Source organism: Trichosurus vulpecula, chromosome 8, assembly GCF_011100635.1.
Source record: "Trichosurus vulpecula isolate mTriVul1 chromosome 8, mTriVul1.pri, whole genome shotgun sequence".
Lineage (NCBI taxonomy): Eukaryota > Metazoa > Chordata > Mammalia > Diprotodontia > Phalangeridae > Trichosurus > Trichosurus vulpecula.
Window position 1 is genome coordinate 68,843,542 of NC_050580.1, and position 6,341 is coordinate 68,849,882.

Here is a 6,341-nt window from a genome sequence, read left to right on the forward strand (position 1 = left end):
TTTAAAGTATTCCAGTGTTCAATATATCTACTGAAATCTATTAGGTGGGCTGTTCTTCCTGGCTAAATGGCCAAACAACTTGACATATATGGCTTGCGGGGTAGGAGGGAAGAGAAAGAGTCACAAAGAACTACATATGTCCTTTAACCAAGGTATAAGATCCATATCAAACCCCACAGGACAAAAGCATAGACTTCATTGGGAATACCCCTACTGCACCAATAAAAATGAATAATGAAAATAAATCTATATTTTATTGACAAAGCATGAGATGTGGTTGCCTTGTCTGCCTTTTTCTTTTCTTATTTGAGTACAGATCAGTAATTAGTTATCCTGATAAATTGCTATTTCTAGTTTGGGGAGTTAACTTGTAGGTGATCCTTAATGAGTATTCTTTGCTGATTTTGAGTCAGACATTATGTATGTGGAAAGGGAGATTTCCTCAAAAGTAATTTTCAGAAAAGGGATCTGCCAAAAGGATGGATCATCATGTTGTTGACTAAAATCATGTGTAGAGGAGTCAGGAGACCTGGACTCTGCCAACCCTCCATGAAGATTATTGTGAATTTCTCAGGCAGTGAAGATCCTTGATGGTTGAGAAATACTCATTGGACAATCTAACAAAAGGACTTTACCTCCCCTGGCGATATAATAAGGACAATGGGTCCTTTGACTATTTTATTTTACTCATTTTTTTCTTGTATGCTTGTGAATCCTTTGTGTCTTATGCAATTTCTTTTTTTTTTAAACTGAGAGATTTATTTCCCCATCAAGAAAGCAGGTAGTTATGATCATAGCTTGCAGGTAGGGCAGAAACAGTCGAACATTGCTTGGAATGTTAGAGTGAGGGAGAAACATTTCCTATCAACCTACATGGGGTTATGGCATCCAAGGTCACATGACACGGTAAATAGGTAGTTTGGGGCATATCTGTCATGCCAGGGTGGCAGCATCCTAGACCTCATGTAAGACAAGCCTGTTACCTGGTCTGAATCAAGTCACCCACCTTGTGTGCAATGCTCTCTTTTCCTAAAGGTGGAGTGCTTGTAATAAGTGGCTCAAAGACAAAGGGGCATTAAAAAGTCCTGTTTCTGTAGAGACGTTTCTGGGAGTGGGGGGAAAAGGATGCCAAGGATGATCTATGGCACACATCTTGTTTGTCAAAGGAAAGACCCTTAAGAGCACTGATACTCCTCAGGACTTCCCACCAAAATGACTAAAATGGTTTCAGGACAAAGTTAGTCATCTTTCCTCGCTCCTCCCACCAGAGACAGTGAGTTAACCTCAGAGAGCTTCATTTGCTTTTAGCACAGATGACACTGGCCTAGGACATAAGAGTCAACAAAAAAAGTAAAACATCCATATTTTAGCATCAAAGGAGAAAGGGGTTTATTTTTTAAAATATGTTGCATAATCTTATTCAGATTTCAAAGTTACTACAGATATAGGTTTCTAAAACAGCTTCAAAGGACACCCGGGATGAAGTTTCTGGGAAGTGAATGGTCACACAATATATGGGAGTTTGGGAGAAAAAGCCTCATGATCCTCTCTATTCTCCCAAGCGTCTTGGCTTTTCTCTGGATGACACCATAAAGGCCTGGCACTGGAAAATGATACATTCGCTATTTCCTTCTTTATAGTCTGCTACTGAGGTATAAAGACTAGATGATACTAACCTCAATATGTAGGGTCTCAACTCCTTAATTCAATATAGCTATTAATTTGCAAAATTAATAGTTATATACATAATATATATGTAATATATATACATATATATACATATATATGTATATATATATGTATATGTGTGTGTGTGTATATATATATATATATATATATATATATATATATATATATATATATATATATATACTATATGCCAATTATTTTGTAGCTTCTTTCTGCTGAGATTGCTACTCCAGGGGTCGACAGTCTTGAATCTACTCAACAAATCTCACTAGAAAATAACGCAACCAGAAAATCATCTTTTTAACCAAAGAGGCAGGCAGACCACCCGCAGGATTTTAAACAATATGGAAAGAAAAGACAACTAACAATTGAACCGGTGAAATGAGCTGGAAATGAGCTACTCACTGGCCAGGCATTACTTTTTTTTAAAAAAGAGCAAGGTACCAAACATGAGCCAGCTGCCAGTTCAGGTCTCCTGTTTCCTTTACACTGTTCTGAACTACAGTGATATTTTCTTAAGCAGCCACCAGTTCATAGGTCAATCATTCCTTTAGCTTTGAGCTTCTTTGCAGGACGCTCACTTGATCGAAGTTGGAACTTGCTCCCATAAATATAGGAAATGAAGCCATCGATCTCCACAGCAAACACACAGTTTAACTTGGGAATAATTTTTGTCATTTTTGATGATAATTTTGAAGACCTGTTTGATTTCTTGAAGAACAATTCCCGTAATACCAAAGTAAGAGGGGTATTTAGATTTTTGTAACTGTAATGATAACTCCATGAAGATCTGCTTTTAACAACTTGGCTTGAATCATCTGTGGTTGCGTGTCTGGCTTGAGACCACTGCACAAGTCCCGGATATATTGTTTCCATATGCAGAGGGAGAAACAGGCTGTATCTTTGCTGCTCTGGTCTAATTTCAAAGAGGCGCAACTCTCTCCAGTGATTTGCAGAGAAGCCTTTGGACTTTCTTTTCCTTTCCTTGGACTTTTTTGGGGGAATACTCTAACAGGACAGCTTTGTGATACAGGTGGTTATGGAGTTTGGCTTCTGTCAGACGGGGCATGCTTCTCTGGAGGAAGGCTTTCAGAAAGGGCTCAGCCTTGCGGGATCCCCAGCCCTGAACATAAAGTTCTTTGGCTTCTTCTTGAGAGAAAGCTAGGTAAATCAAGCCTTCCATCTCCGTCTGATGATGTCTCAAGGGCAGCGCTGAGCTCACGACGTCGTCTCTCCGGTTCCTCCTGCTGCCTTTCTTCTCTATTCCAGCGGCCTCTACGCTGCACTGCCTCGGTAGCCGAGGCGTGAGGTGGGTGGCGACGCCTCGACCCTGGTCTCAACTTGAGGACTAAGGGGACAGAAAAGAAGGCAGGGAGCCACAACCACAGAACAGTGGAACTATCGTCTTATGCAATTTCTATGAACTATTTTTAAAAAATCTCTTCCGTATCAGAAATTCTTTTTAAACCATTATAATGATGAAGATGAGGACAACAATGAAATAATATAAAATGTGACCTTACAGGTATAGAGTGCTTTATATGTTTTATTGTATTTTATCTTCATGGTGCCTCTATTTTAAGAATGACTTCAAGTCCTCACCATCCCGAATAAGAGAATAGAAGGCTATATCCTCCATATCCAAGTTAGGTAAATATCTTTTGAAAGACACAAGATATCGTTTCCCAACAATCAGCAATGATGACGAAGATGATGATGATGGTGGTAATGATGATTGTGATGATGATGATGATGATGGTGATGAAAATGATAACTATCATTTGTGTAGCACTGTAAGGTTTGCAGAATATGTTCAAAATATTAACTTATTTAGATGCCATTATCTTCTTTATTTCGTGAATGAAGGTATTGGTGCAGACAGAAATTAAGCGATTTGCCTAGGTTTGCATAATAGTAAGTATCTAAGGTTCCATTTCAACTCAGGTCTTCCTTAAACCAAAGTCAGCACTCTATCCACTGAGCAACCTAGCTGTCTCTAAAACTGTTAATCCTAGAAGCTATGCTTTGAATCAGTATTTATCATATGACATTACTATTGCAAGAAGAGAATTACATTTTTATTTGGTAATTTACAAATGTTTTTTAATATCTGTTGTCCTTTGATTTTAAATCATATGCTTATTTTTAGAAAAAAACTGAATATTTGAAGAAAATAATAAATAGGAATTATTTTAGTATTTGTATTTGTGTACCTCAAACCTAGTAAACCTAGTATGTCACACAGTAGGAACTCAATAATTTTTTTTATTATTAATCATATTCCTTTTCTTTGGAAAGTGACTAGTTTGTCATTTCAATGATATAGGGAAATCTCAGCATGAGAATTCCCTCCACCAAAACATAGCATGAACTCATTTATAACTCATCATCTTAGAGAGGTTATTACTGGGAAGTTAAGTGACTTGTTCAGGGTCACAAACTGAGTACATGTCAAAGGCAGGACTTAAACCTAGGTCTTCCTGCTTCCCAGACTGACCCATTATGCCCTACACCAAATTGTTTCTCTGCTCATTAACATATGGTTATTATTATAGCTGATAACTGATTGATGGAACACAACTCTTATTCCTGCTTATTAAGGTATTATTTCTAAGAATGAGTTTCAGGATAGGAAGGTGAGTCTCTTCGCATATCAATTTAGTTGATTCTCAAATGATGCACTAGGCTAATAAGATTTATGTTCATTTGAGGATATATCCATAAAAAAAGATCCAGAATGATTTGAATTCTTGCCAATTTTCTCCATTCTCGTATATTTTTTAATATAAATATTATCATCATGCAAATTGAATCTGTGCTTCTTAGAAACTGGAAACTTCCATCTTGCCGGAGAAGGGAAAGAATGATGTCCTCTGGCAGTAAGCTATGAAACCTGCAGGCAGTTAGTGATTAGCCACCAAAACAGTGAAGCAAATGCAGCTGCTGCTTGCTCTTGGGGGAGTGATTTACTCTTTTTCTCTGCTTATAAAATCCAGGCAGCCGCTCTACAAAACACTTTTGGGTACTCCACAGCTCAGCCCTCCAGTCCTAGTGTACTTGAAAAATTGTTTCCCAGCCACACTATAATGACCACAAAAAAAAAAAAAGGTTTTTGTGTGTCCTCTACAGAAAGGCTGTTCACCAGGACATGAGCTCTAATTACCAGGTATACTTTGTGCCATGGGTTATGATCATGCTTGCATCCGGATACATCAAGGCTTGCATGTAATTCCATAAGGCTTGTATTAAGGGGGAAGCTGTGCTCTATAAGCTGCAGTATAAAATCACTTGCTTTGTCATTATTCTGTTCTCAATTTTGCTTTTGTTATCCAGATACAGCAATTTTGAAATGTCTCAATGAAGCAGAAATTATGTACTTGTTCTTGGGGCCCCAGTGAATTGCATGAATTACAATTCTCTACACAAGCTGCATCTATATTTACTTATTCTTTCAATCTTCATTTTTATGTATTCGTAGCATTTTAGATCTGGGAGGAGCTTTAAAGGCCATCTTGCCCAACTTCTTCATGCTACTGATGAGGAAACTGAAGTCTAGAAATGTAAACTCATAAGTTCAATATTACAGTAGTTAATGTGGCATAGGGGAGACCAAAACCTAGGTGTCCCGTCTTTTCTCATAAAATCTTTGTGGCTCTTCTTGTAATTTGAGCAAAGTAAAAGAAGATGCATTTTTTTTAGATGAAGGAGAGAAAAACAAATTAAGAGAAGTTTTCTTATCTAACTCACTTCCCCATTGAGGAATTCATTTTTCTTCCTCTAAAAAATTCATTCTAATCTCTAACCCCAACACTAAAAAATTACCATAATCTTAAAAGGGTGGGCAGCCACTGGAATCATTATGCTTTTACTCTTTGCCTTTGCCAGCTATTTCTAGTGATTAATTGTATTTGCATATGCAAATTAAAATACTGTGCACTTATTTGCTTAAATATGTTTTTCATTAGGTAAATGAAATGCTTATTGGATGTGATACAAGGCTAAAAGCAGAGTATTGTCAAAACAATGCCCAGAATGAGATTGTTTTTAATTTTTTCTTTCTAAAGATGGTGACAGCACTATTTTTTAACTTCCTAGATTAGCATTGACTTCATGATTTTTAATTGGAAAAAAAAGACTGGAAATTCTGAGTTTTCTCCCTTGAGGTGTTTTATTATATAATTTTTGGAGTCTTTAAAACTGAACTTAGAGAGCTTTGTTAACAGGTGATTAACCAGTTGAACTTAAATGAATATTTTTTAAGGTCAAATGGGTAGTCAGTAGCAAAACCACAATTCAAATCCTGGTTTTCTGACTCCAAATCCATTGTTCATTCTACTATCCATCAGTGTTCCCTCTTATTACTAAATTGGTGCTAAATCATAAAGACATAAATTCAGAAGTGAAAGGGACATTAGAGGCTCTCTACAACCTCCCCACTTTATAGATGAGGAAGCTGAGCCTCAGAGATGTTAAATTACTTTGTCAGGGTCAAACAGGTAGTATATGATAGAAGCCAGATTTGAACCCAGGTCATCCATATGTCAAGTCTAGAATTCTAGCTACTACAGGTAGAAAACAGAGATAAAAGAAGACTTGAAATGAGAATATGATGTATGAACTTTTTAAGGGTAGAAAGATAGATTATAAAATCT

General features: G+C 36.9%; 1 pseudogene; it reads right to left on the bottom strand.

Annotated features, from left to right (window-relative positions):
* Positions 1 to 2,220: 2,220 nt before the first annotated feature.
* Positions 2,221 to 2,872, bottom strand: LOC118827914 (annotated as a pseudogene).
* Positions 2,873 to 6,341: the final 3,469 nt, after the last annotated feature.